We start from the raw sequence: 20,142 nt of genomic DNA, 5'->3' as shown, positions 1-20,142 counted from the left end.
AGGAGCAGCTCACCCACATTGCAGCGAGAGCCGCAGCGGTCGCTGCACTTGACAGGAGAGGCCCCAGAGCTGAGGGCAATCCCCAAGGGAAGACTCACCTTATGGGTCTGTACAGTGCCGCCACTCCAGATGGCGAGATGGTCAAAACTGCATTAGGTGTCCTCTCACAGGGTTGTGAGCCCAGCCAGTCAACCCTGCCAGTTATCGGGTCAGCAGGTGTTCCGCTATCCCATGTCACAGGGGGCCTCAACCTGAGTGTTCCACAGCGCCCGGTGAGGAGGGAACTCTCCTTCAGGCCATCACCATCTTGTGGCCCAGTTATGGGCAATCAAGGTGGTCGCCAGATGCCAGGATCATGGGAGCCTGCTCTCAGGACCTCCAGGCTGCAGTAGGCAGCTGTAAGGGGTCCGAAATTTTGCGTGGATGAGAACTGGTGATGGAGTGGTCCTGGGCACTCTTAAAGTGTGACTGCCATATTGACACCCATGACCACGCCAGCCTGGTCAAACTTTTAAACTTCAAATATAATCTACAATACCACCTTCAAAGAGTTAAACACATGAACATTCTTAGACTAAGCCAATTTGTAAGAAAGGAGTAGTTTGAGAATCTTTTGATTGACACTGCTTGCTACTTTGATTGTAATGAGCAAGTGCAAAACCTGATTTTATTGACCTGGTATCTTGTTTTGTCAGTTTTATGTGAGTTTTTTGTGGTCAGAAGTATATGAAATTGTTGTTTTGTTTTTTGCTTTTTATTTTCATTTCTGTTCATGTACCTTTAAAAAAAGGTCACATCACTCACTGAGGAGGACGAAACGTGTTAATTATGAACACTAGCAATGTGGCTCATAAGATCTATTAATGCAAACAAAGAGTCAGAGTATTCAATTGATAGATAGATAATTAATGACTGGAACCACGAAAAGAAACTTGCTTTTTTCAGTATATCAGTGAGGGTGTTCTTGGTGCATACACTGAGCTCAGTGAATTAAGAACCAGTTTATTTAGTCTGTTTGTATGTTTCCTTTAAGATTATTCACTGATCATCTTCTTCAAGTGTTATTTCAATAGCTTCAGTGAAAATTATGTTATAGTTTGCATTGTTCTGGTCTTCTTTGTATTGGCCTGTCAATTACTGGCACTCATTTTCTCTACAACCTTTAAACAACTGTCATGGGAGACTATCTGGTCCCACTGCTTTATTATTTAAGAGACTATCTAGTGTCTTACTAGCATATTGCACTGCAATTGGTTTACCTAGAGCCTGTCTTGCTTATAAGTCTCCTTCAGGACCATTATGCTCTGCACATATTTCTCCATTATTCTGTTTTTTTTTTTTAATAGTTTTTACAGATTTTAGAATCTGTAATTTATTCCACTCCCCCACCTCACTCCCACCGATTCTCAAACTCTCAATCTATTCATCTTCACTTTTTTCTCTTTCTGATGTTCCCCTTTTTTCTCTCTCTGTAATTTTCTCATGCATAGTCAACCCCCATTTAGGAGGCCATGGGGAGAGGGGGGCAGTTGAGCCACAGCCGTGGGGGTTGAGTCCTTTTACCACTGCTGTCTAAGAACCTGCCCTCATCTGGCTGTGCAAACTGGGCCAAGTGAAACTGTTTCCTCACTTGACTCTCAGTGGTAACGAGGGCGAGCTGTCACAGACTCAACAGAGAGGTCAGAATGGGGGTACTTATGCTCAGTAATAAACACCACTACCTCCCCATGAGAGCAGTAAGATCCATGTCAGCCCAGTGCTCTCTTCTACCTGTTTTGCAGGTAATTATACAATTATCTCATTGTACACCTAGCTAGTTTTCCTTGGTGTTACATCTCACAGATTGCTAAAAATTAATTCGATGCATCCAATAAATGCCTCAGGGCTATAGAAGCCGTATTACGAGTCCATTATATCCTATGGAACTCGTAATACGGCTGGTGGTATATCCATCACTTTACCGTAACTTTTGGGACGGATTAACACCTCCTCCAAATTTGTAATAACCCCCATAGTCTTGTCCCTGTGCGGTTTGTGTACCATTCAGGAGATTTTGTCAAAGTTATTATTTTGTATGCAAATGCACGCTCAGCTTAGGCATTCATTGTTGACATTTCTGAACTCCTCATTAGGAGTCTCTTTCATCAGAGCTGCATAGGAGTGCACAGATACATTACTATTATGAATGATCTTCTTGCATTTTAGGCAGTATCTGCAATTAAACAATCAAGACATTCTTAGCGATAACAGTAACTTACATCACCTTAAAACATGTGCTATAAAACATATACATTTCGTTATCCTACATCCCTATCTCCAGTAAAGTTCATTGAATGCCATTTCATTACCAACAGGTAATCATAACCATCTTATTTATGAAAATACATTCTAAGATGGGGATGGTGCTGTCTACAGAGACATACATGGACAGGCCACTCTTCAGCTTCTTTTTTCTCTCCCTTTCTCTTCTGTCCCCAGAATCTGTGTTCAGAGCTGCGCACAAGGACCTGAGCATATAAGCTTGATCCCTCTTCCAGCCACTCAAATATTTCCATCGATGTACCTGAAATGACCATGCTCGGATTGATCCTGAACATGGAGCTGTGTGCCACTGTTTCCTCAAAGATACCACTATGTCAAGCCCTGCTGAAGCTTTCTTAGCCACCCCGAATGAAACTGCTGCCAGCTGTGCCTATGTGGAAGCCCTCTGACGCCCCAAGTAGTCCAGAGATGCAGAAAGAGAGGGCAAAGAACACTGCTCTGCGTCATGGCAGAGACCCAAGGAGGGTTGCTAATGCGCGCCTGTAAATTAGTGATGACTTCACCTTTCTTCACTTTGTGAGGCCCTCGCACCTGCCCTTTCCCACTACTCATTGGGCCTTTGCAGTATGGCATGAGCACAATCTCATTATCACGCTTAGAGGACGTGGTGTAAGTAGAAGTGTCAGAAAAAGTGGCCTGGTATTGGAAGAAGAGTCGCTTGACCCCTCCGTGGTCAGCAGTGGTGAAGCACTTCGTTGGGTTCCTGCTTCCCAGGTACAGAAGCATGAGATAGCCCTCAATGGCCTTTGAACCCTGGACCGACACTCCAATTCCCCCCTGTGGCTAGACCCTATATTGGCCTCCTTTATTAATAAGATCTGACCCCGGTGGATGTGTGCAGCTCCTTTTCGTTAGTTACATGGAAGTCTTAAAGTATTCGGCAAACCCTTAACATAGACTAGGACCCTACTCATGGTTCCCAGCCCTATAACTCTTTACAGCGAACACGGAGGCACTCAGAGCAAGATGACTGGTTTCTTCCAAACAGGTTGCATAATTTACAATGACCCTAATCTAATGTTATGTGGTTTTTTTTACACATAAAGCACTTTATTGCCTATGTGGCTAAATATGTATATTATACGTAATACCAATGAAATTTAAATAAACAAACTGTATGTTTATTGTATGTTACCTATTAATCGCAATTGTAGTGATTAGTAACAGCCTGTTAGGAAGACCATTGCATTCTTAAAATAATTTCGAAGCGCACAGCACGAGCATCCAGTTAGTGATTACAGAAACTGTGTACATTGTATGTAGCGTGGCAGTACGGTATTGCAACTGTATTTCTTTGCGATACATGGATACAGTTTTATACCTAAGGTGTTAGTAACATTTTAAATGCAATATAACTCTGTCTGTAAATTGTACAGTCTGCACCTTTTGTAGCTCTACCGTTCTGCAGCTAGTCTCAATAGTCACACCACTTCCTCTGAGTCAGGCCTAGAATGCTCAACCAAGCAACGCTGGTGAATCAAGGAGGCTGGGGCGCCGCCTTCCTGTCACACACTGAGTATCAGGATCTGCAGTGTGTGGGGAAATCCTTGCAGTCGTCTCTGTGATATTGCCAAGAAATCCCACCACTGGAAGGGTCTGGAACACCATCTGACCACTATGTACAGTTGGTGTAACCGGCCTTCTATCTGATCCTGTGCACCCTCAACAGTTAAGCAACAGCACTGCTGTAAGAGCAATCCAGCTCCACTTCCTACAACGTATGACTGTACGTCTGTATACCATTGGATTTGTCCGCCCTGTGCTATATAGATTCTCAGTCGTAAGTATGTAGCTGAGAATCAGCATGGTACCAGAATACCTTAACCAAAATAATGATTTTCTTTCATACAGCCATGTGAATCTACTTGCAAGGGGCAGGATAGGAACATTAAAGGATGTGAAATGTGAAAGTAATGATAGATGCTTTATACAGTTCGGAAAGTTGTTGGTTGTGTTGAATTATCACCAGATTTTTTTAGAGCATTTTTTTATTATTTTCATATAGGTCACAAAAGGAAAAAGAATACAGCAACCTCTAATCTTTGCATGTGTGATTCTATGTGCCCGAGCTTCAGACCAATATACAAAAAATCAGTTCTGACAATGAACTTAAATTGTGCGCCATTGATGTGATATGTGACAGTCAGCTATTTCAATACAGCATATGCAGTTTTTTTTATTATGGGTAATGCTTACTGCACCTTAGACACATTTTGGTGAAATTATGCTTTAAAAGAACTATTTTGCCTCCATTATTTGAAAGTTGTTTTACAGTGAGTAAACAATCAGTACTGTAAAAAGATCCAAATTGTAGCTAATTTACATGGAAAATCTTCTGTAAAATGCCCTATTTGGCCCTGCTTTTTCCTTCATTTTCATGGGGCTAGCCCACTGAATGACCAAGTTGGTAGTCAGACTAACTCACTTTTTTCATTCATTCTGTGCATTTTGAGGAAGGTAGTTACACCCCTTTGCGCTACTCTTTTACATTTGACAGTCATCAGCAATGATTATATCCCATCTACAGACTCAGTGGTGTAACGAAACTGGAGGGGTCCCCCTGCAAAGAACAAGGAGAGCCCCGGCTCCAGGCTCACTTAGGAGCTCTAAGACAAGGCTGCTGTGCTGAGGGGGACCCTTGTAGTTTAGGGCTCATGCACCATGGGGGCTGCGAGGGCCTTTGTTATGCCACTGTTCAGACTCATGGACTAGAGCAGTAGTTCTTAACCTGTAGTCCGGGGACCCCCTGAGTCTGTGACACATTCTCATAGAGTTTGCAGGCCCACAGGTCTTCAGTACCTAGCCCAAGCCATCTCCCACCACTGAAGGCAATAGGATCGGCTGGATACGAGATGCACCTGCACACACATCAGACAAGAACTGTGAATGACAGTGCAGGTGTGGCAGGATTAAAAAAAGGGGAAACAACAGGCCAGTAACTACACAGTTTAATGTGTAAGCTACTGGGTGATCGGCGTTTGTTTTATTATCTGCACTGCTGACGTTATTGACACCAAGCCCTTCACGAAAGGGGCAAATCTGTTCCCTCTCCAGATCTGGCAATGCCATCTCACCCACATTGAGAAGAGCTGTTCCTGTGCCTCCTATATGTTGCTTTGAGACTGAACAGAGCTCACATGGGCAGTTAAGGATGGGCCATTAGGAAAAAACGTTGCTAACTCGCATGGTGTGCTACTGTGACCCTCATCCTCCTCAATAAGCCTCTTGTTTTGCACAAGTGGTTGTGATCTTTTTTTAAACTTTGGCATGGCACAGTTCAGCTGTAAAATATAGGCATGCGTAAAGCCAATAGGTCTCGCCTTTAGAAGCTATTGGTTTTGCCAATGCTTTTAACAGTGTAAGATTGTATATGCTTTGAATATTGTACATAAGTAAACGCTTAAGAGTCAGTGGGCCATCATAGTATTCAGACTACATGATCATTCAATCTTTGATCTCCAGGGCCCACATAATGATGGTCACATATGAACCTTTTGTAATTAAACAATTCTAATTAGTGCTCTTTAGAGAAGGACAATTGAGAGCCTGAAGCCCCCAGCCCTCACTGTGACATCCCAGGCCAAAAATTATAGGTTCTGCACTATTAGAAGTGGAGTTGCTGTATTTGTTCCCCAGCGAAGTTGATCCAAAAGTCATGACGGTTATTTGTCCCTGGCAAAGCTGAACTAAGGGGCATATTTATACTCTGTTTGCGTCGGATTTGCATCGTTTTTTTTTACGCAAATCCGACGCAAAGCTAACTCCATATTTATACTTTGGGGCATATTTATACTCTGTTTGCGTCGGATTTGCGTCGTTTTTTTTACGCAAATCCGACGCAAAGCTAACTCCATATTTATACCTTGACTCTAGACCCGTCTAGCATAAAAATTCTTGGAGTTTGCGTCATTTTTTAGCGTGGACACCTACCTTGCGTTAATGAGATGCAGGGTAGGCGTTTCCACGCGAAAAATGACTCTAAGGCATTTGCGCCTTATTTAAACTTCCATGCAAAAATGACGCACAGGAGGGGGCTGGCCTTAAAAGATGACGCGCAGCCGTATTTGCGTCATTTTTTAACGACCGGTCAGGGCAGGCGTTAAGGGATCTGTGGGCTCGGAAGGAGCCCAGAGGGGCCCTCCCATGCCCCAGGGACATCCCCTGCCACCCTCGCCCACTCCTGCAGGACACCCATGGATGGGGGGACCCATCTCAGGTAAGTACAGGTAAGTAGAGGTAAGTATTTTTTTAATATATTTTTAAGTGGCATAGGGGGGCCTAACTTGGGCCCCCCTACATGCCACTGTGCCCAATGGCCATGCCCAGGGGACAGGAGTCCCCTGGGCATGGCCATTGGGCAGTGGGGCATGACTCCTGTCTTTGCTAAGACAGGAGTCATTTCCATGGTGGTTGTGCGTCATAAAATGACGCGAGTCAGGTTAGCGTCAATATTTTTGACTCTAACCTGACTTGCACCATTTTTTGATGCACAACCCCCATTATTCCCTATGCCAGCGCTGCCTGGTTCGCGTCATTTCTTTTTACGCTCACCAGGCAGCAGCGCCGGCAAGCGTCATCCCATAAATATGACGCCCGGCTGGCGCGTTGGAATGGGGTTAGCCCGCGTTAAATTTTTTTCAGTTGTGAAATAATACAATATTTTGAAAGGTCAGTTTATGGTGTGAACTTATTTGTGTATTTTTTGCGTAATACTGTTTTAAAGCTCAAATAATATGAATTGGTTGGGGAGCCCCGGTTTTCAGTAATGATTCACTGGGGCTCCTCAGAAGTCAAATGGTTAAGAACTGTTGTACTAGAGAATGAATCTATGCAGCAGAGGCACACAGGAGCAGCAGGAGCCAACTATCTATGCATGCAACCCGGATATTAGCAGTTCTTTCTTGTCTTGGCCCAGCTATGCCTGAATGCTGCCCATGGGCCACTACAAAGCAAAATTCAGTCCATAAACAAGAATATGATACATAAAGTGTACGAGTCAACAATTGCCCTCTGCCATGGCAATCATGAGCAAAACTCAAATGTCAAGGCACTAAAAACTGGCCGATACACACTGCTAAACCAAAACTGCCCCCTTTGCCTGCTAATACTGACACAAAAAATCCAGGGCTAAAAATGTCACACTTAAGGTCCTTAAATATTGTGGAACCAAAGCCATGCTCTGTAATGTGCACTCAGCAATTGTGCATAGAAGTGAAATATACACATGTTATTTGAACAATATAACCTGGACTTACTTCAAAGGAAACCTGATTGTCTTCTCCAAGAAACCCTGTTTTAGATTAATTGATCCCAGGAGGGTTTAAAATAATATCAGATGATCGGAAATACAAGCGTGGGGGAGGAGACACCATGCCTTTGGAAAAACAGAGTTCCCTAAACTGTCTTTGTTATGACAATCTTGTTCTAATTTTCGGTACAGATCATTTTCAGATATAGTTAAGTTCAACTTTTTGCCTCCCTCAATCATTAATAGATTTTCTTGAAAGGTTTTCTGAGGCGATAAGTCTTTCATGTCTTCTGAAATACACTATGATTTCATTAGGTGTTTTGAACGTGTGACATGAAGGGCCTACTGAATTGTAACCCTTTCCTTGATAGCATCCCGGCCCCCAGGCACCCCACCCTCCACCCCAGCACTGAGCCATTTTGATGTTTAGGGCATTTTGTGGTTCAGCCTTCTTAACCGTCTCTCCGCATATGATATCTAGGGCAAGTTGCCTCCTTTTTTTCCACTGCTCCTGATTCGTGGGTTCCTTTGGAGGTAACAAGAAAAATAGGCAAAGTGTAACTTTTTTTAAAATACATTTTTTTTAAATGTGCTAAGCAAGAAAGAATATGTTTGTTTTTTTCTAAAATGTCACCAACAAACGGTTTGCTGTGTTAACATCACCCTCTTCCCAGCTAGCTTTTGGGAGAAAAACAACTTATTTTGCCCTTTTGTGGTTTCAATCTACTTGCATGTTGTGGTGGAAACAATCATGAAATTCATGGATGAACTGAAAGCTATACATTTATGAAAAACAGAAAACATTCAGGTTTTAGCAAGGGGTAATTTATGTAGATTGGACAAAATTTTCTCAAAGTAACTATTCTTTGAAATAAAAAATACTGAAATTAAGCAGGAAGATATAGTAATTGCTGCCATTTTCCTCTCTAATTTTCCAGTTTTCGAATGGTCGATTTACAAACAGAAACTACTGTTACATCTGTCAGATACTTCTAGTTGCAGCAATATGTAGTCTTTGTTGTTTGTTTAAAAACATACAGTACTCAGAACTGAGCTACAGACTATAATGACTTTTCATTCTATAACAACCATGTAGCAATTCATATGTTAAAATATAATGAGAGGAAAATGGGTATGGAGGAAACCTATGTATTTTTGAAGTATGCATAAGATACTGACTTTGTGAACTGTGGTCATTTGTACACCTCTGAAAGTGGGGCACCCGTACTAAAATGTGGTGCCGAAGGCATTTTTGCAAAATATGTTATTTCTTGCACACTGGCTTACATTTGGAAGCCAAACATTGAGAGAAATCCAATAAGTAATAACAAATGTTTGTACTATTCTGTTTTTCCAAACTTCTCCCAATAAAAATGGTGGCCAACTTGTGTGGCTCGGCCTAGTGCCTGCGACAAGAAAGGCCCCAAAAACACAACATGGAGATATCAAAATCAACACTTTTTGTCGATCTGGGTAGCTGTGGAATTAAGGCCCTGATTTGGCTGCCGCTCTGGAAAACCTACCAGGCCTAGACATTTCTGAAAACTAGACATCCAATGGCGACCAAGGTGGAGTGACTTTTGTGGATCACACTAACATTTTAATTCATAATGTCCTGCAAACCTCAATCTTTAACTAAAATCGTCATTTTCTACATATGTCTGTGAGAAAATGTTCCAGAATCTGTGAAAATTCAGATAAAACCATTACTCTGTTTGTGTGCTTGGGCCTTGTGCTGCTGACAGGACTGGCCCAAACGTGGAGAAATCCTTCTAGGGGCGTGTCCCCTGAACATCGAATCATGAAAATCAATGAGACAGAATATCAAAGACAGAATATTGAAAATAAAATATCGTTAGGTAAGTAAGCCTAGAGTTTGGATACCTAATTCCTCAAATATGTACCTTTAGGATTAGTAAATCTGTAGTTCCCTACATGCACTTACCTTTCAATAAGTTTTTCCCTTCATATTCTGTCCTTAATATTAGTATGTTGCCATATTGTTGGTGTTGATATTCAGTTCTACGATCCCCTTTGGCAATTGGTCATGCATGTTCTCACATTTCAGAGGGAAAGTTTCACAATATTCCGAATCCACAACATGTGAAACCCCTACACTTCTGATGAAAAAGTAGCTCAAGTGGCTAGCTTGGCCTAATGTCTGTGATAGCAAAGGCCCCAAAATGTGATGTGAAGACATCAAGAAGCTCAGTCATAAAAGAGCTGGAACACACTGTATTTAGTCAAGCTGAGTGTTCCGACAGTTTACCCTTGGATATATGACATCTAGACAATGCTGTATTCTCAAGATTTATTTTCCTATATATTCCATATATGTCTTAGAATGAAAAATGCAGGATCACCCCCAAACATTTTGCCGTCATCTTTCCTGTTTTCTGAACCTGTTTTTGTTGGCTTTTATGACTCTGTGCACTTTACCACTGCTGGCCTGTGCTAAAGTGATTGTGCTCTCTCCCTAAAACATGGTAGAATTGGCTTCCACCTGATTGGTACATTTAATTTACCTGTAAGTCCCTCGTATATGGTACCACAAGTACCCAAGTTCTGTAAAGTAAATTCTTCTAGTGGACAGCAGCACTCATTGTGCCACTCACTAAAAGTAGCCTTTTAAAGCATGTCTCAGGCCTGCCTTAGCAGCCTGTAGTGCAGTTTTAAACTGCCATTCAACCTGGCAAATAAACCTTTTTGGTAAACAATCTACAACGAATGAGGCAGGGTGCATTCTATTTAAATGATACAACCTGTTTTTTTATATTTTACATTTCCAGGTAGTAAACCTCTGACATTTGCTTCTCACTACTTTAAGGCCAATCTCTCTCATTGGATAACATTGAGTTACCTTATTACAGTTAATAAATGCTAATGTTTGACAGGCAGATATAACATGTTTGACCTCACATGAATTGTAATTTAAGATCCTCCTTAATAGTAAAGTCGGATTTTAGATAACAAATTTGAAAATGTCATGTTTATAAAGTTGGCATTTATCTGCCCTAAACTTTCTGAGGCCTTCTATGAGTTTCCAGCTGCTTGGGCCTCCTAATTGCTCCCCGATCAGGAATATGTATTGGGCCTAGTCAGTTGTTGTGGGTACACTATTACATCCAAGAGCTCGATTACTGTAAGGTGCTGTTGCTTGCAACATTCAGACTTATTTCGGTATATTCATTACATCCTCGAACATAAAGTTTGCAATAACCAATGCTTGTTAAATGTCTCTTTTATCATAACCAATGCTTGATGATTATGCACATAGTATTCCACCTGCTCCAACTGTAACTACTAAAACATGTGCTCTTCGCAATGTGATCAGTATTGAACATGTGCCACAATCAAGAGGATAATTGCTAATTTCCTTAACAAGCAACCAACTGCCTTTTCACCTGCCCCAACTGTAGTGCCAAAACATATGCTCTTCACATTGTGATCTGTATTGAATATGTTCCACAATCAGAAGGATAATTGCTAATTTCGTTAACAAGCGTTCAACTGCCAAAAAAGCACATGTGCACATTTGACCATTTAAGGATACTTGTGAGTCTGAGGCCTTGCTTGGCTTCGTACCTATTGCTCTGTTCACCTGTTTCCAGTCAAGTCAAGTTCCTTGTCCTCCAGCCTGCCTCCAGTGGAGTTCCAGTGCAAGTCAACTTCCTTGTTCTCCAGCCTGCCTCCAGTCAAGTTCTAGAGTTCCTCGTTCTCTGACCAGCTTCCAGTTGAGTTCCAGTATTTCTCGGACTCCGGACAGCCTCCAGTTGAGTTCCGGCGAGCCTCCCAGCATTTCTTGGCCTCCAGACAGCCTCCAGTCGAGTTCTGGCAAGCCTCTCCTTCTGGTCAGCTTCCTGTGGTGTCCCATCTCTCCTCTTCCATCTTCTGCCGACAATCCCATATTTCCTGTTAAAGAGAGAAAATAAGAAAGATGAAAAACCCAGTTTGGCTTCTCATTAAATTTTCAAGCAAGTAACTTCATTTCAAGGTAAAGAAAGATTATTCGCTTAAATGAAACAAAAAAGAGCTTTGTCTTTTAAATAATTTATGACAATAAGAACTAGCGTGATTTATCGTTTGAGTGGGAATCCAAGATACCACTAAACAGACATTAAGGAAAGCTGTTTTTCCTGTAACAAATGCTCCCCTGAGATTTAGGAGATTGGAAATAGAGCAAGCTTATAAAAACTATTATTGGTAAGAGACTACGCCAGAACACAAAGAAGTACTTTAGTCAAGTTGATTGTTTTTGAGTTTGGACACTGCTTCAGAGACTACTATAGTAAAAAGAAGAAGAGACTTGTTCAGCCTTATAGAAACGTATGCACAATGTGTCAACAATAACTGGCATTATGCAATGTACAATAGTTTATGCAAGAGCAATGTATTAATGAAGTAATTCTTTTGCAACCCAGAATCCCAAAAACCAAGAACCCAGTATTTTGAGAAATCAGAAGTCCTGGCACCCAACATGACACGCAGTCCAGGGTCCAGCAGTCCAATTCTGCAGTACACAAAGCAGAATTTGGTATTTTCTCTTTTTCTCTTCCCCATACCCTCTTCCCCTTGAGGACTTGTGAGACGGCAATGTACTCTTCATCGCGGTCACGTTAGTCCTCATAGGGATTGGGGAATTGTCATTGCCCTATCCAAATGCCTGGAATTCAGGAATTCCGGTGACTGGCTCGCACAGAACAACAGTGAACAATAGGAGACTAGGTGAGGCCAGTATGGGCCATCCTACCACAGTGGTTGAGGGCAGAGAGCTGGCTAAAGAGCTCATTAAACCTTCTCATCCATTACAGATTTTGCAAGCCCAGTAAGATTAAAGGGAGGACCAAATGGTACACACCAGAACTAAGCAGCTTCAAAAAGAAGGAAAAAGAAGGGCGAGAGAATGGAGGAAAGCATACAAACACCTTGACAAAGACAGGTACAGAACAACAATAAAAAATTATGAAAATGCCATAAGAGAGGCCAAAATGGCTTCTTTTAAGGACAAAAAAAAACATGTCCCTATCTCTCACAAGGAACCGTTTAAGATAGTAAACAGCTTTATGAAAGTACCCCGAGCTCCAATGGTCCCCCTACATCAGAAGATCTATGTAATATTTTTGCAAGCTTCTTTCTTGAAAAAGTTAAAAAACATGATGAACCTTTTGCCTGCAGCCATTCCCCCCAGGGCAACTCCCCCAGTAATACCATGGACAGATCCCAGTCTGACTGCTTTTCCTGCATTCAATTATGAAACTAAGGCATCAACAATAAAATCAATAAAATCAGGCTCACCACTCGATCTGTTACCTCCTAACATTCTAATTAAGGCCGAAAGCTTCATCCTTCCTTTGCTAGTGGGCATTCTCAATCATTCCCTGGTAAATTACACTACCCCCAGCATGATAAACACACAATAGTAAAACCATTACTGAAAAAACCCATGGCCAATCACTCTCTGGCAGGAATATCCTTGCTGCCGGTTCCTAGTAAAACACCAGAAAAGTGTGTCAATGGACATCTATCCGGCCTCTTAGAAGTTAATGACATCCTCCACCCCACCCAAACAGGCTTTAGACCAGTTAGTAGCACTAAATTGGCCCTGCTAGTGCCCATAGAGGAACTTAAAGTAATCCTCGATTTAGGTGGCTCACCTGCCATGATAATGTAAGTTCGAACTGCTGTTTTCGAAACCGGCTCAGATCCGACCCTCATTTAGAGGATGAAGGATGTCGGTATTAGTGGAGATGCTATAATGTGGTTGGAAGTCCCACAGGGCTCTTCACTGAGCCCCACAATTTTAAATCTATATGTACTCCCCCTGGTAGAAATGTTTCACGCAAAAGGATTAGCCTTTGTGTCATATGCAGATGACACACAGATTATCATGGCCCTTACACCTGAAGTCAGTAGAACCTCCACCAAACTGTTTAAAAGAGGCCACAGACTGGATGGCTGCAAGCAGTCTGAAACTGAACAATAAAAAGATTGAAGTTCTTGTGGTAGTGAACAACCCCTCTGGGTGGACAGACCTATCTTGGCCTGAATATTCAGGAAAGAATCCTATGCCCATCCAGCAGTAAAATGCCTTTGCGTTTGGATAGATGACAAACTTATGATGGACGTACATCATCTGGCATGATCATGTTTCAGTATTCTGAGAATTCTCAGAAAAGTTCTACACCTACTGCCACCATCTACCAGGAGAGTGATCATACAGGGATTGATCTGCTCACCGCTGGATTATGGAAACTCGCTCTATAGAGGGAGTCCAAAATATGTTATTAAAAGACTTCAGGTGATACAGAATGCTGCAGCCAGAATTATGCATAAAATTCCCAAATTCCAGTCAACGAATCCAACCTTAGCAGCGCTGCACTGACTGACGGTTGAAAAGATAATCCATTTTAAGCCCCCCTATATTGCACATCAGATTATGCAGAGAAAAGGCCCTCCAATCATGTGGAAGTTAATCTCCTCCTATGTCCCAAGGAGATCTCTTCATTCCAGGGAACAAGGGCTCCTTATGGTACCTAAAGTATGCCAAAACTGTAGAACACTCCCTCAGAAGCTAGTTTTAGGAAGCTTCTCAAAACATATCTGCTCTAAAGCCCTGCACTAACCTAAACTACACTGAAGTATGCCGGCTGGTGTGGGTGTAAACCACGCTGGGAGCCCCGGTCAGGGTAGCCATGAATTCTACAAAAACATCTGAATTAAATAGAATAGAATATTGGATCTTCAGACCAACTCTTCAGTACACTCCTGGACCTGCAGAAGACAGCTGAAGGCCTTCCTTGAATTCCAGAGTACTGCTCTGCTGCTTGAGGCCTGCCTTATTTCTGAGGACTACCTTCCTGCATGAAGCATGTCTTGTTTCTCTTGAGGACTGCCCTTTTTCTTGAGGTCTGCCTTGTTTCTCAGAGGACTGCCCTGCTGATACCAGAGGACTTTCCTGCTGCTTGAGGTCTGCCTTGTTCTTCAGAGGACTGCCCTGCTGCTTGAGGCCTGTCTGGTTCTTCAGAGGGCTGACCTGCTGCTTTAAGGAGGGAAGACCATCTCCTTGGACCTAGGACTACCAGAGTGACTTCAAGGGTCATTTGGGTGACCTCATGCTCTGATCTACAGGGACACAACAGCTCCAGAGGCCTCCTTGCAACTGCCTATCTGACCTACTGCAACTAGCTCTGCCATACCTGCTACTGGACCAGCCTGTAATTGCAATTAGACCTGTCTGAGACCTGATGGCCTTTGCTTGAGTGCATTCCTAATCCCCATGAAGTGCCTCCCACGGTCCTGCACCCTTGGATGGCATCAATTGGCATCAGGGAAATCCTGACTTTTTGAACTCTGTGCACTGGACTTTGAGAAAGTAACTTTTTTAAGTATCCAGCCCAAACTCCATCGCTGTTGGTGTGAACTTGTGACTTTGTGGAGGTTTAGCACGATCTGATACCCACAGTTAGTGCTTTCTGCTTCTAAAATCTATTTTCACTTAAATCTTTAAAATTGCTTATCTTGGTTCTGCTGAATTGACTTTTGTAATGTTAGACTCATGTTAGTTATAAAAAGTGTTCTGTACTTTTTTGGATTTTGTGTGTGTTGTGTTTTCACTTTCTAACTGTTTGTGTGCTGCATAAAAACTTAACACAGTGCCCCTCAGTTAAGCCTGAGTGTTTTTGTGACAAGCTACCATGGTGTTAAGCACATTTCAATTTAGTAACTTTTGTGGAACTGCTAACGCGTCCTTCTATGTTAATTTATTACACATTAGGACTCGTTTTAGGCCAATGAATCTTGTGACCCAGTGGAGAGACACCGTAGGACGAGATAACTGATCAATATGTCAAGCAATATATCAATAATGTCATCAATATTTACCACCACAATGCACTTTACTTTGGATGAAGACATTAATCAAATTGTCGACTCAACCATGACCTTTCAGCCGTGAATAACCACACCTTTTGATAGAATTTTATGAATTTTATTCCCTATTGATTACAATCTACGAGCAGAAGGGTTAATCTCAATACCAAGAAGCATAAGAGCATAGTCACAATATGGCAACTGTGATAAGATTTAATTAATGCAAGAATCACAAACATAAGAACATAGCACGGCGCAAACATAGATCAGAATACAGCAAATGTCATATACGTCTCAGTTCAGCAAAGCGTAACGTCAGTCATTTGTCTATTTGCGTCAGTCATAGTGAACTCCTATCCTAACCGCTAATTAGCATCAGCATGTTGGACTTCATGCAAAACAATTTAGAACATCAATTTAGAAAACATCTAGCTATGGTCTCTATCAAAATGAGCAGTTGGTACCTAGAAAGGAAAAGCAAACAGACAAATTACAAATTGCATTGTCATAATTACCCTCCAAGGATTAGGTCAGCACACAGGATCAGTCTTCGTCTTCAGGACATCAGTCAAAACGCCATCAGTCTAAACTCGTCTAAAGGACAGGGGACACTTCCCTCACAAGGAGGAGAAATGCAAAGGGCAGTCTATGGGTGAGGATGATTTAATAAGTCTCAAGTCACCAAACAGAGTGACAGAGTTTCTGGATAAAATTAATAGCATTCCCTACCTAGTTCTGACAACCCTCCTGTTACATGGGTTTTTATCCCTTTTCCATAATACCTTCCCCCAAAATTCTATTGTACATTCACTATACCCCACTATCTTTAACCTATCAAATTATACATTAGGTAATTCCAATTGTCACCCCACGATAATTCATAACATTTTGTTTGGTCTTCATAATTGACACCTTCGGAGGTGGCACATCCGGGGGTTTACTTCACCGTTTGGCACGTCTTCTCGGGTCATGAGTTCCTTTGTCCATGGTTTAAACGTCCTTGTACATTACATTAATCTACTTTTGTTTCAACTTTGTATATAAACTCATACTAAAGCAGCAAGCATGCGGATGAGAACAGAATCCGTACTGATACATTCATCTTTCCAAGTTGAAGAAAAAGAACATTTGCAGGGTCTGTGCCCTTTGCGAGTCAGCACACTGAAAAAACAGGAAAATGCTTTTAATATGAGAGCTAGGCAGCTAAATCCACAGCTCACGCTAACTTAAGGCCTATAGGATTTTCAATGCAATATCGTAAATACTAATATAAGCTTGATTAATCATATCACGAACAATTTTACTCATTATTGTCATTAGTTCACATTAGTAGCTCCACATATCATAGTCATAATTCAAATGCACGTTAAGCAAATCACTAATTATTGTCGTTTTCTATGCAGCATCGTTAAGCATTCATATAAGCATTTTCGAACTTAGTATGTGTATTATTTAAACTACGCTCTCTCAGTCCCTCCTCTGATGACGCTCGTCACCACACAACCTTTCCCTTTGACCTTTCACTTTTAATTTTTCACCTTGCGCATAATGCTCATTTCAACATCTTGTCCGTAATGTGAACTTCCCCAAATTTCATTGAACATTTTCTCTCTTTCACTTTCTTCATTTCTTCTGGTTCTTTTAGTCCAATTTTTCTTAATTTTATCATTGATTTTGTATGCCCCCCATAATCCTAATAGAAAGACCAGAACAATTAGTAGACCCATGAGTATTTTTGCAAGCACCCCATTCCAAATATTGGTAAACCAGCTCCCTACTCTGGCAATTCCCTTTCTAAATTTCTCCCAGGCACCAAGTTCCTTCAAATCCTCCAAATCTGTACTATGTCTAGTAAGGTTAGTAAGCATACCTCTAATCTTTTTACTATTGTCCGGAATAAACGAGCAACAATGGCGCTCGTTAAGCATCTTGCAGACCCCTCCACTCTTTGCTAAAAGAATGACTAAAGCAAGCTGATTTTGAAGAGTCATAGCTCTTTCTACAGCAAGTTCAGTATCCATCAGGAGTATAGCCCCTGTGAAATTTATCAGCATGTTATCAACAATAGTAGACAACTTTTGAATTTTCATAGAATTCACGATAACCCCTACTGAAGGGATTATAGCTCCAAATATATCACCAATGACAGCAGCCACTGATTCTCGTTTTTGTCTAGGATGTTGTAATTCAGACGTTTTAGGTATTTGTTTTAAGTCATCAATCTGGTAAATCTTTGGGAAAACTATTCCCAAATAACATGTCCCATACCATCCCTTAGGGAGACGGTAATAAGCATTCAGTCCACAGATGTAATAGATCCCAGGGATCGCTGGATCCTGTCCATTCAACATAAATGTCCACTTACTCTGAAACAAAAACACATGTCTGCATTCACTTGTTCCCACAAACAAATTGTCCTGTTCAGATTTTGGCCTATATACACAATGTCTACCCACATGTAATGCATCTATAGCTAGCTTGCCTTGCGTTTTGATTGCAGTGTGAGCATAATCATTTGCATATGTGTGTTTTTCTAATCCTTTTTCTAATCTTTCCTTCAGCGCTTTGCGTCTATCATTGGTGTGATCTAAAAGGCTTTTCTCTACAGGTGATAGCAAGCAGGTCAAATTATTGCAATGTGCATAAGCAGTTCCAAATGTAAGCGTCGGCTCAAAGGATCCTCTAACTATTTTTATATCATGTTCCTTAGCTAGTTTGTTCAGAAATTCAATCACAGGCACAAAAGAAAACACGACATCCAGATTTGAATAAAAGTGTGGCACATGCTATTGATTATAAAACCTTGTTAGTAGCAAACTGCAACTAATCCCATAAGTTAGAGGAAGGCTATGGTAAGTAACTCCTTCCTGCACAGATGAAGGAATCTTAGTGCGCACATAACAGTCTTTCGCGTCCATGGTCTCCAAATACTCATTTAGCAAGCGATAGAAGACATTAGTAGAAAGTTCCCCCTTTGAATTAGTTCCCTCATGCAAGTGTCTTGCATCCTGCTCAAATCTTTCCCACGGTGTTAGTGTTGTAGTTTCAGGTTTTGAAGTAGCGTTAATAGTCTCTTTCTCTATTCACGGCATTCCCACGATCACTCCCACAATTATTATTGCACACACAACACCTATTATGAGTCCTAGCCAACCACACACCTTACTTCCCTTGTTACTACCTCTATTATAAGCCATGTCTGTATAGAATCAGATAGTAGATCAACAATCAACTTGAGGATGATTTAGAACTTTCTCTTGCTCTCTGTGTGTATTTACAGTGTCTTCACTCACTCCAGGACCCCTTTTGTCAATTCAGGTTAGCAGCTTGTCATAATCAGGTTTTTCGAAGTCAATCCGGTTTTAAGGTCTCATTCAGTAATTTATAAAGTCTCTTTTATCAGTTTTCAGATTTTCGATTTTAACCAAGTCTTTCTTTTGGATTAGTTCAGGTACCGTAGTACTGGTCTGGTACTTCTCGGTCAAAACAGAACGCTAGGAATTCTTGTTGCCACTCAGATGTTGTAACATATGCCCATTCAGGACCCGTATATCTTCTGTTTGCGACCCTCTTTCTTTTCAGCCTTCGTTCACATTGCTGTTCTCCTTCACTTAGGTCTTCCACTCGGGATGTATCGTTCTCCTCTATTATTGTGTCTCTTGGTATGTCTCTTATCCTTAAGAGTGGTTTATCTGGCCAGTTATCACCCTTATGTGTCTTCTTTTGCTGTGTCTTATCAGGACGCAGGACAGCACCCTCCTCTTTTACTATGGTGTTTTCACTTGATGGACCTGCAATTGGCTCAGGAGACTCTGGCACACTCCGATTTCTCTCTACTATTTCTCCTTCTTCTTCTTCTTCTCCTTCTTCTTCTGGGTCTGTACCGGGTTCGAGTTCTAACCCGTATCTGTCTACTTCTGGGAGAATCTCTCCTTGATTTAGTTCTCCTGCTGCCTCTACTGAGATAGGCACTCTGTCACCTCTCTAGAACTCATTAACTGTTTGAGGGATGATGCTGTTCTCAGTGGGCTCTCCAGCAGTCTCAGTTCCTTTTTGACTGTTTTCTGGCACTGAGACTTCTCTTTCTGAAGCTGTTGTGCCGGAAACTTCAAGTTCCTCTTCAACAGGACACGTTACCTTTTTTGTGTGACTGGCATGTATCCAGTTTGGAACTCCTGCACACTTTACAGCAGTAGTAGTTGTCAAAATTACTTGATATGGCCCTTTCCAACGTGGCTCCAGACACGACTTTCTCACGTGCTTCTTGACAACCACCCAGTCACCAGCTTGTAGAGAGTGGCCTGGATCGCCAATCGGTGGCAATGTGTTAGCTTCCACCTGGTGAGAGAAAGAGCGAATCACATCAGCCAAACCTTTGCAGTAGTCCAACACCATATCATCTGTGATATTCACTAGAGCATTTGCAGGTACTGCTGGTAATCTCATAGCTCTACCCATGAGGATCTCATGGGGGGATAGTCCCGTTTTCTTGTCTGGGGTGTTTCTCATTGACATCAGCACTAAGGGCAATGCATCTGGCCATTTCATATTGGTAGCTGCGCACATTTTTGCCATTCTCAATTTTAAAGTACCGTTCATTTGCTCCACTAGTGCTGATGCTTCGGGCGGTAGCTACAATGCAGCTTTTGTTCGATGTCAAGTGCGGCACACAGGAGTTTAATCACTTCATTTTTGAAGTGTCT

Source organism: Pleurodeles waltl, chromosome 1_1 (assembly GCF_031143425.1).
Source record: "Pleurodeles waltl isolate 20211129_DDA chromosome 1_1, aPleWal1.hap1.20221129, whole genome shotgun sequence".
Lineage (NCBI taxonomy): Eukaryota > Metazoa > Chordata > Amphibia > Caudata > Salamandridae > Pleurodeles > Pleurodeles waltl.
The sequence above is the reverse complement of the archived record's forward strand: the minus strand, read 5'-3'. Positions refer to the sequence as shown.